Raw genomic sequence first — 24058 nt, 5'->3', positions numbered from 1 at the left:
CACGTTCATATACGGACACTGCACTAAAGTATTTCATGCCCAAGCCAAGGAACGTTGTCGAGAAAATTAAATAATCCTCTCCTGGTGTAAGAATCAAATAATAGTGGTAGCACTATAGGAAGTGGAAAGTGGGACATATTGAACTTTGTGTCTAACCATGGCACATGCTCGGATAGCCGAACGGTTAATGGGATCGTTCGCATGAACCGGGAAATCTGGGTTCGAGTCCCTGGCTGGCTCAAAGTTTCATTTGTTCCCAGTAAATTATATAGTTGTGGTGTTTCAATATTCACACTTTGTGAATACATTTAACGATGTAGTATTGTTCTATTTCGTCATCAAAATCTCTTCCTTTGGACATGCATGCATGTTTGAAACAAGAGTGCATCCAGCTTCACAGAACATGCATGATTGCCTGATGAACACTGCATTGAACTCTACAGAGGCTGTCAAATACAGACACAGCTTTAACGTAATTTATGTGAAAGACAAAACAACCCGACGAGACAGCTAACTTCTTTCCACGTGGGGGAACCAGATTATTATGCATGCACTATGGGAACGAGGATAATGGAATGTAGTCGAATTAAGTCGGGTGGTGGTGAGGGAATTAGGTTAGGAAATGAGACACTTAAAGTAGTAAAGGACTTTTGCTTATTTGAGGAGCAAAATAACTGATGATGGTCGAAGTGGAGGGGATATAAAATGTAGACTGGCAATAGCAAGGAAAGCATTCCTGCAGAAGAGAAATTTGTTAACATCGAGTATAGATTTAAGTGTCAGGAAGTCGTTTCTGAAAGTATTTGTATGGAGTGTAGCCATGTATGGAAGTGAAACATGGACAATAAATAGTTTAGACAAGAATAGAATAGAAGCCTTCGAAATGTGGTGCTACAGAAGAATGCTGAAGATTAGATAGGTAGATGACATAACTAATGAGGAGGTATTGAACAGAATTGGGGAGAAGAGGAGTTGTGGCACAACTTGACTAGAAGAAGGGATCGATTGGTAGGACATGTTCTGAGGCATCAAGAGATCACCAATTTAATATTGGAGGGTAGCATGGAGGATAAAAATCGTAGAGGGAGACCAAGAGATGAATACACCAAGCAGATTGAGGAGGGTGTAGGTTCCAGTAGGTACTGGGAGATGAACAAGCTTGCACAGGATAGAGTAGCATGGAGAGCTGCATCAAACCAGTCTCAGGACTGAAGACCACAACAACAACAACAATGGGAACCAAAGACCGGGACATACTGATTTTGGATCTGTCTGCGATACGTGCTCTATAGCCAAAGTGGTGCCGTTTCCCTTTGTCTCTGCAGCGGTTCAGATGTGCTGTTTATTTCCTCACAGCGAAAGGTGTGCCCATGATGTGTACTCAGTAATTGGCTGTTTCGTGTTCGCCTGTTTAAGCATATAGATCAACATGGTAAAGCAATAAAGAAGGTCAACGCTCACATTTCCGTACCCAAGCGAGTTTGCTCATCGAAAAGCATTAATGTAGGTAGATGATTACAAGAAAAGTCAATTTCCAGGCGATTTACAGCATCAGCATATATTTATCTGTCCTCAGCAGTATAGTCTATTTAAAAATTATCACAAACACAAAATGGACAGACTCTTTTGGAGAAGAAACAGGGTCTCAGCGTGTGCCACGCTTATGGCAGTGTAGGTACTGTGGACGTCAATCATCGTCTGCACAAGGAGGACACTCGAACTTCCATTTGAACTCCCAGCAGAAGACGCCGAGTCGGCATTTCTCCCATCTGGCATGTTAGAAAGTCATGTCGAGGAAAGATGGACGTAATTTCGAACATAACTTTTCATAAATAGAGTCGGACAGGCCTGAAGTGAACTTAAAATACTACACATGTTCGACCATCTATCTACATCACTAGCTACCATGCCATCGTCATTTACGACGGACAACTAAAAAGCTTCTCTCGATGAGGGAAAGAGGCGCATCTCCAATTAGAATGCATCCACTGTAGGATCGCGCAAGTACCGCTGGTGGATGTAGAGCCGCTGTAGCAGCTGACACTGCTTCCTGTGACTTACGTTTTAGCCCCCACGACGATTGCCACTTCACCATGTCATCTAACACTCCCTGACTACCCGTCCCAACCTTCTCTCATGCACTGGGAGGATGAAAAGTCCGTTGTAAGTATCGTGTAATTCACAAAGACGACGCCACCTCTGTCGAGAGGTGATGAGTTTCATAACTGTTGCCTTTTTGACATAGCTTTGAGAGTCATTGCCGCCACCTGACATAGAAAGACACTCCTGAATGAATTGATCGCCAAAGTACTGTAACCTGAGGTGCCAGGGGAGCTTCAAAACAACCCACCAGAGGACATCTTAGGCTGCCAGAACATTGCTCTCAAAGAGGCAGCCGCAGCCAGTTGCAATGTGGGAACACAGAAAGGGACACAGAAAGCTTTGCATGTACTTGCAGCTGAGCGATCATAGATTGATACGTGAGAAGTTTGCTGACCCCCATGTGTTGAAATGAGGGTACCGATCCTGTGGGCCGAAGAGACAATGTTCTGTGTTCAATGGTGTGGGGATGACAAGATTACAAGCGCTGGTGGCGCTGGCACTTTAGGAACGGTTCCAGCCAAGGTGCTGCGGGCGCCCACAGGTGCAGACATAACTTGATGCTCAGTAGACATTGCCGACCTAATCAATAACTTGGCTTCCACAGCTCGGCGACATGTTTATCCTATCGCCACAATTAATCATAATAGTCTCGGAACAATGCTAAAGCTCCATCTGCTGCGAGGGACGATTCGTGTGTGAGATATTGACTATGCTTCATTCCAAGAATTATGCATTGCATCCCTTAGCCGCTTCTGTGATAATGTCACATATATGACATGGGTGATCAGATTGGAACAGTATGGCGTTTCAACTGCATGATGTCATTGAAACTGTCAGAGGATGACAATCACGGCGCTGGGTACATGTATTTCTATCTTTCATACTTATCAAAAACCCACAAATGCAGCAAGAGATCACAGATCTATTCAGTCTACTTAGAGGGAGTCACTCCTCTCTGTCTTGACTGCTAGGATCAATAAATCCGTGGCGGTGATATTAATTACGTGCTCCACTCTAAAGATCAGGACCCACATGTTTCGTCTTGCGAATAGTTTTCGATACTGGTGTGAGACCTGCTTCCATTTGACATTTGGGAAGAAATGCAATTTAACCACCCTGGATACACATATCTTATCTGTAACTTTGCCAGTTGTTTTGATCGCCCCTATCACCCATATATTCTTGCGCCAGAGTTGTCAGATGCCGAACGATGGCTGCTTGGCTTCTCACACCATAGAACCTTCATGTGTAGTGTCACCCTCCAGCCACAACAGGTATGACGCAGCCATTGGATGTAGGAGGTGAATGCGACACACCTCTGGATGAAGAACTCCATCAGTTTATCACGACTATACGGATAGACTGACAATTCCTATTGATGTTGGCATGATGGATGTAATGTGTAACACTAGCGCTCCGGTGGCTGCTAATACAATATGGAAAGGAAATCACTGAACAGCATCGCCATACTTTGGACTTTTATTACCCGATGCTTCAAAACTCGCATCCCAACTGCAGTCACCAGACCGAAAAATGATGCCACCGAATTATAGCCAAAATATTGTTTCTTACACTGTGAAAATTAGAAGTGGTTGTTGTGTAGTCACAATATCAAAACAGAGCGAGAGACAAAATACCGTCTCTGGACAACATTTATGGCACGAAGGGCCCAATGGGCTACCCATCTGACTTCCTTGACAAACTTTTACTTCTCTTATGTGGTGCAACGTCCGTTGTACTGGCATATAATGTACCGCTGGCTTTTTGCCAATGTGCCTGTCGTTTCCTCAAGAATGACCACTCTCCATTACTTTGTAATCGATCGCATGGGCTAACTTCAGTGGACACGCCTTCCATAGCGAAGGGAATGCTGATGTTCTTTTACTGCTGGCCGATCGCATGATGTGGTGAGCTACAGGCTTCAATAGAACAAATGATACCGATTGATGGCGAGAAGGAACATGAATGTGTCCAAGACTGTGGCTTTTTATTTGGAAGGGGCCCCCAGGAGTGATACGTGGTGCCCCTCCCACAGGTGGATGTGGTCAGATATTTGGACATAAATTATACATGGGTTGTGTGTCAAACACCTACCACGAACTATAGATGACTGCACAGGTGATGCACACAGAATTTTGCCAGAAACTACTTTGACGCATGGACGTACTGCATCGTGCTGAATTCCTTAATCTTCACATGGCGACCAAGGTGATACACATGGCTCAAGTTGTAACACTACCGCCAGCGATAGCATGCAGTCTGCAGGCGGCGCTGGCCTATTACCTTACAGCTGGTTTGCTATTTAAAGTCTGGTATGACACCCTGACAGCCACTCCATATGACGACAGGTTGGAACTTGTTAATGTATGAGCGATGGCTGCAGCCTTATATTTGTGCACAATGGAGCAATTGTCGACCCATCAACACATACTCTCTTGTTGCCATACAGTGTGCCTTAGATATTAAAGATAAAGAAATGAAATTTTGTGTGATGGTTAACAGTACTACTACACAATGCCAAATTAACTTTTCATAATTTTTATGCGAATTCATAACTTGTTATAAATTATAAATGGTATTACACCTGATGTAATTAATGATCCTTTTTCTCTCTATCTATGAAACCAATCACTAGCAAATTAACTGTTTTATGTTTACACACATAAAAATAATAATACATAGGTAATTATGAATGAATTTTTGATAAAATAGGATTCCATGACATTTAATTTCTTTTTGCTAGAAATACATATAGGAATTTTAGGATTCAGAACAACATATTTTAGCTAATAAATGTTTGGAAATTCAGCTCTTTATGTTTGTTTGTTGAAATTAGAGAAGTTTATGGGTCAAATAATAAGCGATTACATCATAGGCATCGTGAAAAAAAGTGACATAAATGTCACAAAAATGTGGTTTCCAGGAAATTAATTCAAGTGTTAAACTTACATTTTTCTCACATGTCCTTTCTTATAACATGTACTCACGATCTTCAGCACCTTCAAGGTTTATTTTCTAACTTCTTTCCTTGTGCCTTGCATCCTTTGGTAGGTTCTAATGGTGCGGCATTTCAGCTCTAGACACATGATGACGGTAAATTTCATGTTAAAGTCAAAGCACCAGCCTTGAAGCCGAAACGCTGTAACACTTTCACTCATGTATGGCTCCATAGTTAAAATTAATTATAGCAGCATATTTTGAATGTTTCACAACTATAAATGACGAAGATGTTGTCACTCTTTTCAAACACTCGCATCGGGGTCCATTCTTTCCCTACTAGAACACTTATCAACTCTCCATGATACTTTCTGTATTCTTCACGGCAATCACCACAAACTACAAAGTGTTCTTAACGGACTATGTAACGCACATACTGAACCGAGCAGAGTCATCAAGGGACAGTGTTGTACCTTAGAACACTTTTCAGAGTTTATTAAAGCTTGTAGACATGTTTCGATATGATACCACTCATTTTATTTGTGCTGCACTCTTTCCTGAAATTAGAAAAATTACATATGGAAAGAAAGCATTTTCCAAATCTGATACACTATTCCAAAGTGCAACATTATCATGCGCCTAGGAACAAATGATCTATTCAAATTTTAAAAAAATATTCAAACAAGAAAAAATTGTCAATGGTGTATTTAGCAGTCCATGTGTTACGTGATTATTATACTACACACCAAATATCAGTAAGGGAACTCAAAAGAAGAAGATGCATTTTCACAAATCAGTTACAAGTTAAAAATATTTTAAAATTTAAGCTAATATCAACCAACGCAAATTTCGATTTTAGGGTCACAGAAACTTAAATACACGCAATTCCTTTGCAAACATTTACAAACACTACTCGAACGTAATCTCATGTCTCACAGGAAGAACGAAATCAGTAGGCAGTGCTTGAAATTGCTGTGGTTGCGTTCCTTGATATGATTCTACAATTGATCATTAGAATAAAGCACCAAACAGAAAAAATCATGTGTTTCTAGGGCCACTATCCTCCATACAACACTCTCCCCTGCTCGAATTAACGTATTTTATTATTCATTGGTAACTGTTTCTTGTAGTATTTCATAATGTCTGCGAAAGGGCGTCAATGTACTGTCATTTGGACAATCAAGAACTTGCTGGGAAAAGAATACTCAGCAGTGAGGCCCACACGAAAGCGGCGGTGGGTTCAGGATAACAAGAAATACTCTATTACTTACTTCGCATATCATAACCATAAACCATTTATGGATGGTTTCCGATCAAAAAATTCCCATATCGGTTGAGGTACAATACATAATCGCTTGCCTACTTTCTTGCGAAAGTTGCCTACATACTTAAAGAAGAATTTTATGAAATAGGACTGATGAGCTCTGTTGACATTGGTTTAAGTAACAAGCGTACATTTCATTTGTTTTTAGGAAAAGCAGCTCTAATTACCTATCATCACTTTCTCAATCATTTTAGCAACATGTTATCAAATACAGGCAGTGCCAACAAAAAAAAATGTTCAAATGGCTCTGAGCACTATGGGACTTAACATCTGAGGTCATCAGTCCCCTAGAACTTAGAACTACTTAAACCTAACTAACCTAAGGACATGACACACATCCATGTCCGAGGCACGATTCGAACCTGCGACCATAGCGGTCGCGCGGTTCCAGACTGAAGTGCCTAGAACCGCTCGCAGTGCCAACATTTCATCGTTTTATATTCCTTATTTAATCCATTATCACAAAAACTTTCTATTTTTGTCACACTATAGGTTCTAAGTATTCTTGTCTATAATTTTGTTTACAGTACTAGTGCTGTCATAGTTGCCAATTTTAATACTGTTCTTGTCAATTATCAAATCTCGATAACTCATATTATTAATAATTTTCATTTCTCTGAAAATACATGGCACATGTTAAAATATATGCAATACTCTACACTTCACAACTATCTATCCATTACTCTATAATTAAAATCTTGCCAGAATTAAAATAACATTTCAATTGGTTCTCATCAGCTTCACAAAACTTTAAAATTTTGCATAGTACAGCACTATCATCATTATCCTAAAATATCCATGAATTCTCTGAACATGCCAGTATAATCCTAACACATCACAAAAAAATCTTCATTCCTTGTACTTACACTACATTTCACACACCACGGCTCTTGAAAGGCAATTGTCTGTGCATCATAAATGGTTCACTTTTCAATGCAACTTTATCCTGAAATCACAAGATCATATATCACCTGACTGTTTCGACGTTTTTAGTTTTTATGCTGTATATTTATATGGAGAACTTTTCTCCTATTCTAGTGGCTAAGAATTACTTTACATTGTGAATGACATTGTTCCTAAAAGGTGTTACATATGATATTCTACCATACGTACCTTTACTTCCTGCGTAACACTTCAGACTAGCCTCCTTTAAAAGCTGGACATCTTTTAATTGCTATATTAATGCGAGGTATATGTCAATTTAGTCTTAAACAAGATTCATGAAAAAAGAGTTCATTCTGTCCAGTTCAAAAGCTATGGACAGATTTCATTACCTAAGCTCAGACGTAATCAGATTACGAGAAGACCTGGGACAATATTAAAACGCTAAAAACCTAATTAGAAAGATAGAAAGAATACAGCACTCAGTGAAGCTGAGGAAACTGTGCAACATGACTGAGGGCCTTGTACTCATTGGAAAACAATGTGTTTATGTAGCACCAAATGTTTTAAAAGGGAATGAGTTACGTAAAACGCTCTATATCACATTCATCAGTTAGTTGTAAACATTGCATACAAAGGAAACTATGTTAACTTGTACTTATTTTCAATATGTAATGACAAACTAAACAAAATCTCTATATATCAGTAAAAATTCAGCCATAAATAATATAAAAAACAACATAAACATTTTAGAATTCTGAAGCCTGTTCAATATCACAAACGAAACTTATTTAGTAACCTGAACTTTACCATGCTGAAAACCAATGATACATATTGATAACATACTGCTACAGACTGACCATACAAGTGCTATATTGGAGAGAAAACACTAGTAATAAACTCTGCTTTCACTCATTATTACTCAATGACACCTATACTTCATATTACCAATTAACATTGAGAAAAATCACATTTACCATTACATAAATTAGCATCATGAAAGGGCCAAACATAGTGTTTCGCCGGCTGAAGTGGCCGTGCGGTTAAAGGCGCTGCAGTCTGGAACCGCAAGACCGCTACGGTCGCAGGTTCGAATCCTGCCTCGGGCATGGATGTTTGTTATGTCCTTAGGTTAGTTAGGTTTAACTAGTTCTAAGTTCTAGGGGACTAATGACCTCAGCAGTTGAGTCCCATAGTGCTCAGAGCCATTTGAACCATTTGAACCATAGTGTTTCCTCCTCCCTATACTCCTTCTCGACTGATCAAGATATCAGATTTTTTCCTAGCTCTCACACTGCCCATTCACGCCCAGTTGCACTTTACATCCTGAAATCACAATAGTCCTGAGAATTTACACTCTCCCATCACAACTTGAAAATTTTATATTGCGAAACTTTTGGGGATTTTAAAGTAAATATTAGTACTGAGTTCCACAGCTCAGATTTACATAGAATTCACTGGACAAGATCTGTATGTGTACAGTTTTCTTTGAAAATACAGGGTTATTACACATGATTGAAGAGATTTCACAGCTCTACAATAACTTTATTATTTGAGATATTTTCACAATGCTTTGCACACACATACAAAAACTCAAAAAGTTTTTTTAGGCATTCACAAATGTTCGATATGTGCCCCTTTAGTGATTCGGCAGACATCAAGCCTATAATCAAGTTCGTCCCACACTCGGCGCAGCATGTCCCCATCAATGAGTTCGAAAGCATCGTTGATTCGAGCTCGCAGTTCTGGAACGTTTCTTGGTAGAGGAGGTTTAAACACTGAATCTTTCACATAACCCCACAGAAAGAAATCGCATGGGGTTAAGTCGGGAGAGTGTGGAGGCCATGACATGATCTCCACCACGACCGATCCATCGGCTTTCCAATCTCCTGTTTAAGAAATGCTTCTGCTTTAGCCTTTTCCGTAAGATTTTCCAAACCGTCGGCTGTTGTACGTTTAGCTCCCTGCTTGCTTTATTCGTCGACTTCCGCAGGCTACGCATGAAACTTGCCCGCACGCGTTCAACCGTTTCTTCGCTCATTGCAGGCCGACACGTTGATTTCCCCTTACAAAGGCATCCAGAAGCTTTAAACTGCGCATACCATCGCCAAATGGAGTTAGCAGTTGGTGGATCTTTGTTGAACTTCGTCCTGAAGTGTCGTTGCACTGTTATGATTGGCTGATGTGAGTGCATTTCAAGCACGACATACGCTTTCTCGGCTCCTGTCGCCATTTTGTCTCACTGCGCTCTCGAGCGCTCTGGCGGCAGAAACCTGAAGTGCGGCTTAAGCCGAACAAAACTTTATGAGTTTTTCTACGTATCTGTAGTGTGTCACGACCATATGTCAATGAATGCAGCTACAGTGAATTTATGAAATCGCTTCAGTCATTTGTAATAGCCCTGTATTGTTGAGTGGTACTTAAGATGAGTAAATAAATGAGTGAAATCAATGTGAACTGAAGTAGAAATTAGAAAATAAATGAAAAACTTAGTTTAGAAGAATTACACACTGGCAAACAGCGGGCAAAGCAGCAGTGGCAACGGCCGGCGCTTGAAGTCATCACATTCATTAGAGAAGAGGAAACTGTCGATTCAGCCGTCAGGGCATCGCCCGACCGTCTCACCTGTTTCTCAGTTGTCACATGTGATCAAAGGCCCTCCCCTACATTCCAAGAGCCAATGACCGACGTTAAGAAGATTCTTCGAGAAGCTTTTCAACGTGACAGAAGAGGCTATGACCGGCTCACGTGATTCTCAATTGTCACACATGAGCAAAGGCCCTCGCCTACATACCAAGAGCCAATGACCGACGTTAAGAAGATTCTTCGAGAAGCTTTTCAACGTGACAGACGAGGCAATGACCATGAAGGCGTTCACCTCCAGTGGACTGAAGTGAATAAATACGCGAGACGCAGTGAGCCTGACAGAAGAAGGAAGAAAAGAGAAGAGAGTAGCAGTAGTTTTCAGTCAGTTTCGGTGCTGAAGACCGTCATGCAAGAAGAGACTACATCATACACAGACGCATCAAGTCCGCCGCTGTAATGGAATAGCAAGCAGCAGCCTCGGCGCCAGAAGACAGAAGTTAAAAGGTATTTGGAGATTGAGTTTTACATACCCGGGTGACTCGTGAGGACGGGAAGGAGACGGCCTCACATCAGCAGTCACCTGTGAGCTGGGATGAAGATCTGACAGCCGAAGACTGGCAAGCTAGAGTCCGTTGTTCGAGTCCGGGACACTGGCTTTTCCCCGCCGCGCCGCTCCGCTGGCCGACGGACAACACACGCGGCCGCTTAGAGAAGAGAAACACTGGGACCCCACATCCAAGGTATCACCATCCGATTCACGACTTCGTTCTCAATAATTAAACGGGCCACAGCACGATGCGCTTCTCCAGTCAACTGGGCGAGACGGCGACACGAGATACACACCGCCAGGCGTAATCAGACGCCGCCGCTGCCGCAGCAGAAGGCTTCGCAAACGACACAGCTGCCACTCTCCAAGCCAGAACATCCAGTAAGGAAACAGTTGTACAAACCTTTCAATAAAAGTTATCTTATGTAAAAATGCTGTTTCATTCTACCTCATACCCGAGCCAAGGAAGAACCCACCCTGCCCACATGTTGTTAAGAGAGAAAAATTAATTTATTTAGTATTTTCACCCTGACATAATGCTTTAGAATCAAATGCCCCTTGCAGTAAAGCTCATCCTGACAACTGACTAGCATCATAGAAGAGTAAACCAAGTTACATTTAGCGTCAGAAGTGTTACAATATTGGATTTGCCTTTAACTCCAAGTTACTGCCCACCAGCCATGTGCAACACGTGTTGGTCTCACCGCAGACTTGTAGACTTGAGCCACACACAACTTATTTCATCAAAGTGTACGGGCCTGAAGGTGGCATTGACGCAACATCGAAAGTAGTAGCGAAGTAAATATAAAATCTTAGGTACATCTGGAGAAATTTCATTTTTAATAAAAATTATACCAGCTGTGTCCCACCTTCATCCAGTTTAAATATGGATGTACGAATATTAGATATTCTTTTCCCTGCTCCCTGAACACAGTCAAATCTAAGTAATTATGTTACTATTCCAAATGCGTCCGAATCATACAGCTAGATTGTCGACCATCAGTCATGAAATACGACTAAAAGCACAAAAAATTATTATTGGCAAAACTTAGTGCTGATTTCCGATATGCAAGATACTCAGTAGAGGGACGACGACAAGCACGGCCGCTGTGGCGCCACGGATCACGCCTATAACTGTGGATGGAAAACACGCAGGTTCGAATAGTTTAAAGGTTATGAACTTTTGAACGTTTTTCACGAAATATGAAAATGGCTTTACCAAAAACTCATCGTAGCTGCTGTTTCGGCCGTGGGATGTATTGTATATAGTTTCACGTTAGTCTTACTCTGAGAAATGGACAACTGAGGATAAGTGCATCTACTTTGCTTACAAACAATTACCTTTTCTTCAAAGTATTGATAGTATTTAAGATAACATCGTACTTCCTTAGTACAACGAGGTGCAGGACGATGAGGTTTTGTATGGGATGAGGTGAGACTCGTTTGAGAGATATAAAGCAAACGTAAGGGCTCTGTTCATTGTGAGTGTAAAGTGACGTCAGTGTCTGAAGCAGACTTAAATTCGTCTTATGTAAGATGATGAATTTTCGAAAGCTTAAGCAATAAGGGTCCGAGCTGGACAGTTGGAAGATAAAAAAAAAGAAAACTTTGTTTCGAACGAACATGACGTATGTAAAGAGATATTGCTAATGTAAATGCATCTAAAAGCCAATAAAAACACAATAACACTGCGTTTGTAATCGGTGTGGTGAAATTGTGTAATTGCGAGTTGGGTTTCGTATGACAGTACCGTCGATTTGTTTTGTAAATGAGTTCAAATCTTGTTACAGGCTAGATGAAACCAGTGCTAATAGACAGCATCCTTTTATATTTCACAGTTCACCGCTCTACAAATCAAGCTTCCAGTGATGCGAAAATAAGCGGCTATAGCCTTGACTTTTAGTCAGAGGCTAATTTCGTCGACTGACGGTACCATTCTTTCTAATAGTGGGAAAGCGTGTCTCGGTGATAAATTTTAACATCAGAGTGCAAGATGTTTTTAATTAAGTAAGGGAACTGGGACATCGACGCGTTGGCATTGTGCCGGTACAGCGCAATTTATTTATACGAAACTTCTCATGGTCTGAAATAGAAAGAAAAAAAATTATCAAGAGGTTCTATGGATGTAGTTGTACAGTATGAACCACATACCATTTGCTATACATATTCACAAACATAAATTCCAAAAGAAGACATCACTGTGACATAGATTTATGAGCAGCTGGAGCTGCGACCTATCCAGTAACGTTACAAATATCACCTGGCCCGAATGGAGAGTTTTTGCGGGATTTTAAATTATTTGAATTTCATTTCCGTTTATATAAAAGAATACTGAAATTCAAGAAGGAAAAAAGCATGTTACGAGCATAAAAAGACAAAATTAATCACTGAAGACGATCTCCAGAAAACAGTCAAACACTCTGTCCGAGTAGATTTTTTGGGAGTAAGTCATTCAGAGTAAATGTGTTACCAGCATGCACTCTAACAATTCGGAAACCTATGGAAAAATAAACACACAAATGCAAGTTAAATTGTCGCTTCTACAGACACCTGTTAAAATATTCTTAACAGGATACTGAATCACTGCATCATGCGACTGGCCGGTGTATAAGGGTGCTAAATTATAGACATAAGACGGGTTATGATAACGCAACAGAAAGAATTGGAGGTTGCTAATTGTGCCTCGTACACTGTTCGTTCAGTCTGCGAAGTATGCATTTGAGATCTGCGCCACCCCCTTGTGTCTGGTACACAAAATAATTAAAGAAAGGTATGAAGCAAGTGACGCACCCATCACACTAGACAGAAGGCATTCGCTGTGTATGGCGGGGATTCAGTAAATCGGATTTCCGTATGATCTGTGGGGGCCAGCATAGATACTAGTCTCATAAACCAATTGTCAGTAGTTAATAAATCTGAATTGTATTTACATAAAATGAGGCAGGGGTTGCTGGCTAAAACACTCGAAATATTTCCGTGAATATACAACCTTATATTTTTGTTTTACACGGAACGGTATTGTATCGAAAAAAAATAAGATTTAGACACCAAACACTTAATTATCACGGTAGCGAATCTCAACCCAAAGTTAATGTTCCGATTAGATAGCAATAGGAAGGGGTATATTATTAATCAAACGATAGGACTGAAACACGAATTCCCATTGTCGCACTTACCAATAAATTACAACCCTAGTTGACTATGTCCAACACCACGAAATAATTTCAAAGTGCGCCAGTGTGATTCAACACAAAACTACTTCAACTTCTTCTCATCTGGAAAATGTTCAATATTCACCTAACGAATTTTCACAACTTCAACTCACTACTAAGCATATCCACAGAAAAGTCGAGTCCACGACACGGAAAAGGTTCCATGTCTGAAGGACCTCTAAACTATACTAAGAATTGAAGTAATCTCAGCAAATTTCAGCGTACTGATGTTGTGTAACGCCGAAAATTTCCAAGGCCGTGAGCGCCGGTCGACATGCAAAATATTCTAAATCGAGACCACGAAGCTCGGCGAAAAATCATAAGCACAAAACTCAAAACCTAGAGAAATTCCGTGCCTCACTCACTAAGACTCCCGAGCCGAAATGCGACACAAGTCTTGTATCAACCAGACCTGAGATCACACAATCCCCGATCCAAAATGGCTGCCGCCTTTTATACCCTTCGTGTCCTACTAAGGGAATCAAGAAAGACAATTTAAACACAAAAATTACACTGATCATTTTATCCAAATATTATATCCGAATTTTTACTTAAATTTTCTTAGCTTTTCGTTTATTAACACGGTTTCTTTCTACCTTTAACAGTTCACTTGTAATCCATGTTTTGAGGGAGACGATAACGCATTTTTTCAGTTTTTCCATATTAAATCAGTACAAAGAAATATGTTTGAAGGTCATAATCTTCATTACTTATCTCTAATCTGGGTTACTGTCTCTACTTTAAGTAACGTAACTTTATTTAGTAAAAAAATGTTTTTAGCTGCAAAAACACACTTTCGCTCGTAATTAAAAATTGGGAGTCAGAATCATGATTCTGCTATGGTGACCTGATAGGGTTTGACGTCACCTTCATATTGACACATTATTCGTTGCTGTCACATAATGCGTTGCTGAGATATAATTTTCCAAAATTCGCACAATATAATGATTGTTCAAAGTTCTATAATTTAAAAGTATCACATGATAACGGTGGCGCGTCTCAGCAGACACTATAGTCATAATGTTCCTCTATTGCTTGTATTTTTATCTATCTTTGCAGTGTCATTCTACATGCGGCCGGAGTTTCCTCAAGGTGCCAAAGACTCTGTCACAGCGTCCCGCCGACCCACGTGCTCGCTCCAACTTGTGTCTCTTAAGTACCGGACAGTTAATCATAAGTTACCCTGGCCTTCACAGATGGTACGTAATTTCTTGTACAGCGACCGACCGTCGCCAAATTGGTGGTACGCTCGCTATCAACACCATATTAACCAAGAGTACTCCAAAAAAATGTTCAAATATGTGTGAAATCTTATGGGACTTAACCGCTACGGTCATCAGTCCCTGAGCTTAGACACTACTTAACCTAAATTATCCTAAGGACAAACACACACACTCATGCCCGAGGGAGGACTAGAACCTGCGCCGGGACCAGACGCACAGTCCATGACTGCAGCGCCTGAGACCACTCGGCTAATCTCGCGCGGCAGTACTCCACTTTTGTTGTATTTTACATACGAATTTGCAACCGAGCTACTATCATCGAATATCAGTAAAACACTGAGCAATTCGTGCAGTAATCTAGCCCAACGTACCAACATTAAATCGAGGAAATTCGCACGTACGTTGCTGTTCGCATCTAGGTTTGGAACTCTTCCCACAATAAACGTCAAGATTTGTTACAATTATTAAATGTCACTTACTACGTGATTTGCAACATTTAACTTCCTGAAGACATTCAAACTTCCGTCACGGCTAGTACACCACACACACCCGATGAGCACCGGCGACGTCATTTGCCTACAGTCGAAACCCGTCACGGTCGCTTTTGAACAATGGGCTCCCAACCCTACATCAAAATTTTTTGTCATCTGTGAGGCCATTTACCTCATTTATCGTTGATACGACAATCTGAACCGTTTTATTGGTACAAAATGTGGCAAATGCACACTTCCACTCGAAACAATCTTTTTATGAAAATTTAATTACTTTTGCTTATGTTCCATATATTACAAAGTTCGACACTCTGTTTTATATACCTCACGATTTCAAAGAAATGCACGAGTACATCAATCCCTACACAAAGGATTTTCATTCACTTAAGCACCAAGGATTTAGACATCCCAGGCACCGTAAATCCAGGTCAGGAGAACGGTCAGGTGAAGGTATTGGCTCTCGCGAACAATTCATCATTACTGAAAGATCCGTGTTAGGTGTGGACATACCCGAAGTTCCAAGTGGGCTTGTACCACATCGTGCATGTATCGCATTCCTAGTCGTTTATGTAATGGTAATTGGTTCTGAAGCAAGTGACGATACCAAACACCATTCACTGTGCTGTGTAGAACGTAGGGTCCATGGACACCAACAGAAATATTGACGGTAAATGTGCGCTGGAGTCGTCTCTCTCCAAGTGCATGTTGGTTGGCATCGAACCATATGTGCGTATTGCCGTAAATTACGGCAATGTGTCTCGTGAAGCCCACCTCATCAACAAACAACAGCTGCTGTGAACTACTGTCTATTAACACATTTTCGAGAAGCCACTGGCAGAATGGCAATCTGCCTCGCCGATCGTTTCGCACCAGAGCTGGCACTCACTGTAGATGTTGGGTATAGAATAGTTATTTACGGATGACTGTCTGGACAAACACACTTAGCAACATCTTCGATTGCAGATATTTTTCAGACAGTCTTTCCAGAATTGTATACTACATGTTCTAATTCCAGTTCTTCAAGATCTGCCACGAACACGTGTTGTAGTGCAAAGGATCCCCTTTTTGAGAGTCTCTGGAGTAGTCTACCAAACATCTTTGCAGATAGTATACGGTTATTTTGCATCATAGAGGATGCATGAAAGTAGGCTGCTTCCATCTGTATTCCCTTAGCAGAAGACCACATCTGCCATCTCCTCTGAAGTATGGTATAAGTAATGCCTCTCTAGATATCTGTTTGTAATTAGATTTATGCAGCATATGAAGAAGCCTGTAACACAAGTTAAGTACAATATATATTATTTTTTACCAACGACTACTTATTATTTCAGTCGTTGCAGATACTGACTATGGAACCAGCTCCTTACCGACTTCACTGCCAAGCCTGCAATATACGTTTCTATTTAGCATTAGCCACCTGTCATCAAAGCAACTAGCGACGAGAGTAATAACAGTTCTCACGATTAAATTAGCAGCCAAGATAAGTGTGGATACTGGGTGTTGAGGATAAGCAAAGCTTCCATCATTTCAATTGAAGTGCTCAAAAATACCGGCCATAAACGATAGAACACTCATAAACAATTAAATGCAAAGTATAATATACAAAGATCACTTATTCCATACGAAATTGCAGCGGAGACCTATCAGTACGTATCGCTGTTAAAAATTGTGGTAGTTTGATATCACAAATAAACAGCACGAGAATATTCTCCACACGCTGCAACACCTTCTGCCCGTGTATACTGTCGCCATCTGTGCGTCATGTTGTGAGGCGTCATATCATATTGAAAAGGAGCCACACTAACAGTGCTTCTTCAACGATCATTCAGCAAATGCTGCCAAGTATCAGCCTACAGCTGCTCCGTCGGCGGTTTTGGGTAGTGCCTTTTTGCCGTGCACGGTATACTTTAACCATGGCAGCAAGCAAACTCAGCCGTTTCGCTAATGCTTCCACCCTTGGCCCAGAAGCCAATGATGAAACCCCCCTGGACGTCAGATAAATCACTCCGTTTCCGCATTTTGCCAACGACTGCACTGTTTTCCCCTTTACATACCCTCCACTGCTAGTGCTCCCACCTGCCGTCTGTGAGTGGTTATTGCACGTTGACGTAGAAGGTAGCCGTTGGTCACATTATTGTCACTGGATCATGTATTTTGGGCATTGCCATGTATAATAGTTGTGGTGCCGTTGAAACTCTACTAGTAATTATTCTGTAAGTCGTACGGAAACGTGTATGACGTTCCGTCTCTTACAATAGTGGAATTCTTATTGGCAATCAAGAGCGTTTCCTCTCATATGGTCTGGTGGTCGACTATCCCTGTGTTTCCGAAAAGTTCGTAGATAATTACTAACAGTTTGCTGTGATCTGCGTTTCCTCTCATCTGGTCTGGAGGTCGCACTACCCCTATATTTCCGAAATATAAGTACAATTTAGTATTCCGAACTGAGTGGCGATAGGTGGGTTTTGCAGATGAATCAAGTTTCATCAGACAGATAGCCGTGGGCGTGTATGGCGAGATACGTCTGAGAGCAACACTTTCAGGCTGGAGGAGGGAGTTTTATTCTCTGGGGAATGTTTTTGTGGCATACCTTGTGTGATCTCGTCATTCTGGAAGGCGTAATGGATCAACAAAAGTACGCAACTATCCCTGGGGGAACATGTCCTCTCCTAAAGGCAGTTTGTTTCTGCTAGGCATGATGACATCTACATCTACATCTACAGTTATACTCCGCAAGCCACCCAACGGTGTGTGGCGGAGGGCACTTTACGTGCCACAGTCATTACCTCCCTTTCCTGTTCCAGTCGCGTATGGTTCGCGGGAAGAACGACTGTCTGAAAGCCTCCATGCGCGCTCTAATCTCTCTAATTTTACATTCGTGATCTCCTCGGGAGGTATAAGTAGGGGGAAGCAATATATTCGATACCTCATCCAGAAACGCACCCTCTCGAAACCTGGCGAGCAAGCTACACCGCGATGCAGAGCGCCTCTCTTGCAGAGTCTGCCACTTGAGTTTGTTAAACATCTCCGTAACGCTATCACGGTTACCAAATAACCCTGTGACGAAACGCGACGCTCTTCTTTGGATCTTCTCTATCTCCTCCGTCAACCCGATCTGGTACGGATCCCACACTGATGAGCAATACTCAAGTATAGGTCGAACGAGTGTTTTGTAAGCCACCTCCTTTGTTGATGGACTACATTTTCTAAGGACTCGCCCAATGAATCTCAACCTGGTACCCGCCTTACCAACAATTATTTTTATATGATCGTTCCACTTCAAATCGTACCGCACGCATACTCCCAGATATTTTACAGAAGTAACTGCTACCAGTGTTTGTTCCGCTATCATATAATCATACAATAAAGGATCCTTCTTTCTATGTATTCGCAATACATTACATTTGTCTATGTTAAAGGTCAGTTGACACTCCCTGCACCAAGTGCCTATCCGCTGCAGATCTTCCTGCATTTCTCTACAATTTTCTAATGCTGCAACTTCTCTGTATACTACAGCATCATCCGCGAAAAGCCGCATGGGACTTCCGACACTATCTACTAGGTCATTTATATATATTGTGAAAGGCAATGGTCCCATAACACTCCCCTGTGGCACGCCAGAGGTTACTTTAACGTCTGTAGACGTCTCTCCATTGATAACAACATGCTGTGTTCTGTTTGCTAAAAACTCTTCAATCTAGCCACACAGCTGGTCTGATATTCCGTAGGCTCTTACTTTGTTTATCAGGCGACAGTGCGGAACTGTATCGAACGCCTTCCGGAAGTCGAGAAAAATAGCATCTACCTGGGAGCCTGTATCTAATATTTTCTGGGTCTCATGAACAAATAAAGCGAGTTGGGTCTCACGCGATTGCTGTTTCCGGAATCCATGTTGATTTCTACATAGTAGATTCTGGGTTTCCAAAAACGACATGATACTCGAGCAAAAAACATGTTCTAAAATTCTACAACAGATCGACGTCAGAGATATAGGTCTATAGTTTTGCGCATCTGCTCGACGACTCTTCTTGAAGACTGGGACTACCTGTGCTCTTTTCCAATCATTTGGAACCTTCCGTTCCTCTAGAGACCTGCGGTACACGGCTGTTAGAAGGGGGGCAAGTTCTTTCGCGTACTCTGTGTAGAATCGAATTGGAATCCTGCCAGGTCCAGTGGAAATTCCTGTGTTGAGTGATTCCAGTTACTTTTCTATTCCTTGGACACTTATTTCGATGTCAGCGATTTTTTCGTTTGTGCGAGGATTTAGAGAAGGAACTGCAGTGCGGTCTTCCTCTGTGAAACAGCTTTGGAAAAAGGTGTTTAGTATTTCAGCTTTACGCGTGTCATCCTATGTTTCAAATCCCATCATCATCCCGGAGTGTCTGGATATGCTGTTTCGAGCCACTTACTGATTTAACGTAAGACCAGAACTTTCTAGGATTTTCTGTCAAGTCGGTACATGGAATTTTACTTTCGAATTCACTGAACGATTAACGCATAGCCCTCGTTACGCTAACTTTAACAGCGTTTAGTTTCTGTTTGTCTGAGAGGTTTTGGCTGCGTTTAAACTTAGAGGGAAGCTCTCTTTGCTTTCGCAGTAGTTTCCTAACTTTGTTGTTGTACCACGGTGGGTTTTTCCCGTCCCTCACAGTTTTACTCGGCACGTACGCGTCTAAAACGCATTTTACGATTGCCTTTAACTTTTTCCATAAACACTCAACATTGTCAGTGTCGGAAAAGAAATTTTCGTTTTGATCTGTTAGGTAGTCTGAAATCTGCCTTCTATTACTCTTGCTAAACAGATAAACCTTCCTCCCTTTTTTTATATTCCTACTAACTTCCATATTCAGGGATGCTGCAACGGCCTTATGATCACTGATTCCCTGTTCTGTACATACAGAGTCGAAAAGTTCGGGTCTGTTTGTTATCAGTAGGTCCAAGATGTTATCTCCACGAGTCGGTTCTCTGTTTAGTTGCTTGAGGTAATTTTCGGATAGTGCACTCAGTATAATGTCACTCGATGTTCTGTCCCTACCAGCCGTTCTAAACATCTGAGTGTCCCAGTCTATATCTGGTACATTGAAATCTCCACCTAAGACTATAACATGCTGAGGAAATTTACGTGAAATGTATTCCCAATTTTCTCTCAGTTGTTCTGCCACTAATGATGCTGAGTCGGAAGGTCGGTAAATGGAGCCAATTATTAACCTAGCTCGGTTGTTGAGTGTAACCTCCACCCATAATAATTCACAGGAACTATCCACTTCTATTTCACTACAGGATAAGCTACTACTAACAGCGACGAACACTCCACCACCGGTTGCATGCAATCTATCCTTTCTAAACACCGTCTGTACCTTTGTAAAAATTTAGGCAGAATTTATCTCTGGCTTCAACCAGCTTTCTGTACCTATAACGATTTCGGCTTCGGTGCTTCCTATCAGCGGTTGAAGTTCCGGTACTTTACCAACGCAGCTTCGACAGTTTACAATTACAATACCGATTGCTGCTTGGTCCCCGCATGTCCTGACTTAGCCCTGTACCCGTTGAGGCTGTTGCCCTTTCTGTATTTGCCCAAGGCCATCTAACCTAAAAAACCTCCCAGCCAACGCTACACAACCCCTGCTACCCGTGTAGCCGCTTGGTGCGTGTAGTGGACCTGACCTATCCAGCAGAACCCGAAACCCCACCACCCTATGGCGCAAGTCGTGGAATCTGCAGCCCACACGGTCGCAGAACCGTCTCAGCCTCTGATTCAGACCCTCCACTCGGCTCTGTACCAAAGGTCTGCAGTCAGTCCTGTCGACGATGCTGCAGATGGTGAGCTCTGCTTTCATCCCGCTAGCGAGGCTGGCAGTCTTCACCAAATCAGATAGCCGCCGGAAGCCAGAGAGGATTTCCTCGGATCCATAGCGACACACATCATTGGTGCCGACATGAGCGACCACCTGCAGATGGGTGCACCCCGTACCCTTCATGGCATCCGGAAGGACCCTTTCCACATGTGGAATGACTCCCCCCGGTATGCACACGGAGTGCACATTGGTTTTCTTCCCCTCTCTTGCTGCCATATCCCTAAGGGGCCCCATTACGCGCCTGACGTTGGAGCTCCCAACTGCCAGTAAGCCCACCCTCTGCGACCGCCTTGATCTTGCAGACTGAGGGGCAACCTCTGGAACAGGACAAGCAGCCATGTCAGGCCGAAGATCGGTATCAGCCTCAGACAGAGCCTGAAACCGGTTGTTCAGACAAACTGGAGAGGCCTTCCATTCAGCCCTCCGGAATGTCTTTCGCCTCCTGTCACACCTTTGAGACGACCTCCCACTCTACCACAGGTGAGGGATCAGCCTCAATGCGGGCAGTATCCCGGGCAACCACAGTCGTAGTCCGATCGGGGGACGGGGGATGCGTGGGACGAGCTGGCCGTCCCTGACAAACCCCCATCCGGACCCCCACAGTGATGCCCATTGGCAACAGCTTCAAGCTGTGTGACCGAAGCCAACACTGCCTGAAGGCAGGACAATGCAACGTGTCACACAGCTAGTAGTGTACGTGCGTGGTTTGAAGAGCTCCAGGATTTGTTTAGCGTACTTTCATGGCCACCAAACTGCCAGATTTTGAACCCAACTGAGAATCAATGGAACCACCTCGATCAGGGAGTTCGCGTCATGGATTCTAAACCGAGAAATCTAGCGCAGCTGACCACAGCAGTGGAGTCGGCATGACTCCACATCCCTGTCAGTACCTTCCAAAACCTAGTTGACTCTCTTGCTGCATATGTTCTCGCAATGGTCTGCACTGCAAAAGGTGGTTATTCAGGTTCTTGACAGGAGGTCACATTAACGTGACTGGAAAGTACATTGTTGTGGTCTTTGGAATGAAGCACGTGTTCACGCTAGTATATCCTGTGCGAACCTCTTCTTCTCTGTAACTACGCACTTTGCACCCAGTTGAAGATGCTTAATGTAGGCAAGTCTCGGTTTCCCTCTTCAATTTTTACTCCTGAAACTTACCATAATCACCAAATTGACATTTCTGTGATGCCTCAGGATGGACTTACCAGTTTATTTCTTCTTCCAGCGAGATTATGTCGTAGTTTTCTTTTCTCAGCGATACAAGTTAAAATCTCTTCGTTGGTTATCGAATGTACCTGTATAATCTATAGCGTTGTTCTACAAAACTCTCGTTGTGTTGTTGTGGTCTTCAGTCCAAAGACTGATTTGATGGAGCTCTCCATGGTACTTAATTTTGTGCAAATCATCTCCGAGTAACTACTGCAGCCTACATCCTTCAAATCTGCTTACTGTATTCATCCCTTGGTCTCCCTCTACGATTTTCACTCCCCACGCTTCTCTCCAGTACTACATTGGTGATCCCTTGATGCTTTGCAATGCGTCCCACCAACCGATCCCTCCTTTTGGTCAGGTTGTAACACAAATTATCTCTTCCCCACAAAACAAACCAAACAAATATCTCTTCTGCCCAATTCTGTTCAGTACCTCCTCATTAGTTACATGATCTACCCATCCAATCTTCAGCATTCTGCTGTAGCACCACATCTCAAAAGCGTCTGTTCCCTTTTTGTCTAAACTGTTTATCGTCCACGTTCCACATCCACACATTGTTACGCTTCAGACTATTACTTTCAGAAAGGACTTACTGAGACTTAAATCTGTATTCGATGTTAACAAACTTTTCTTCTTCAGAAACGCTTTTCTTGCTATTGCCAGTCTAAATTTTATATCCTCCCTACTTTGACCATCATCAGTTATCTTGTTTCCCAAATATCAAAACCTACTTTAAGTGCTTCATTTCCTAATCTGATTCCCTCAGCATCACCTGATTTATTTCGACTACATTCCATTATTCTCGATTTGCCTTTGTTGATGTTCATCCTATATCCCCCCTTCAAGACACTGTCTGTCCCATTCAACTGTTCCTGCAAGTCCTTTGCTGCCTCTGTGTCACTGGCAAACCTCAAAGTTTTTGTTTCTTCTCCCTGAATTTTAATTACTACTCCTAATTTTTCTTTCGTTTCGTTTAGAACTTGCTTATTATACATTTTGAATAACATCGGGTATAGACTACAACCCGGTCGCACTCCCTTCTCAACCACTGCTCCCCTGTTCTGCCCCTCGACTCTTATAACCGCCTTCTGGTTTCTGTACATATTGTAAATACTCTCCTCCTCCCTGTATTTTACCCTTGCAACCTTTAGAATTTGAAAGAGAGAATTACATTCAACATTTTCAAAAGCTTTCTCTAATGCTATAAACGTAGGTTTTATCTTTCCTTAACCTATCTTCAACCTATCAACGTCTGCTTTCTTTGGGATTGGAATTATTATGTTCTTCTCGAAATCTGAAGGTATTTGCATGTCTCATACGTCTTGTCCACCAGATGGAAGAGTTTTGTCATGGCTGGCTCACCCAGGGCTACCAGTAGTTCTAACGGAATGTTGTCTACTCCCAGGACCTTCTTTCGACTTAGGTCTTTTAGTGCTCTGTCAAATTCTTCACGCAGTATCATGTCTCCCATTTCATCTTCATCTACGTCCCCTTCCATTTCCATAATATTGCCTTCAAGTACATCACCGTTGTATACACTCACTATATACTCCTTACACCTTTCTGCTTTCCCTAGCTTGCTTAGTACTGTTTTTCCATCTGAGCTCTTGATATTCATACAAGTGGTTCTCTTTCCTCCTAAGGTCTCTTTAAGTTTCCTTTATGCAGCATCTATCTTACCACTAG

This window comes from Schistocerca piceifrons, chromosome 8 (genome assembly GCF_021461385.2).
Source record: "Schistocerca piceifrons isolate TAMUIC-IGC-003096 chromosome 8, iqSchPice1.1, whole genome shotgun sequence".
In the NCBI taxonomy this organism is placed as follows: domain Eukaryota; kingdom Metazoa; phylum Arthropoda; class Insecta; order Orthoptera; family Acrididae; genus Schistocerca; species Schistocerca piceifrons.
Note: the sequence above shows the minus strand (reverse complement) of the source record.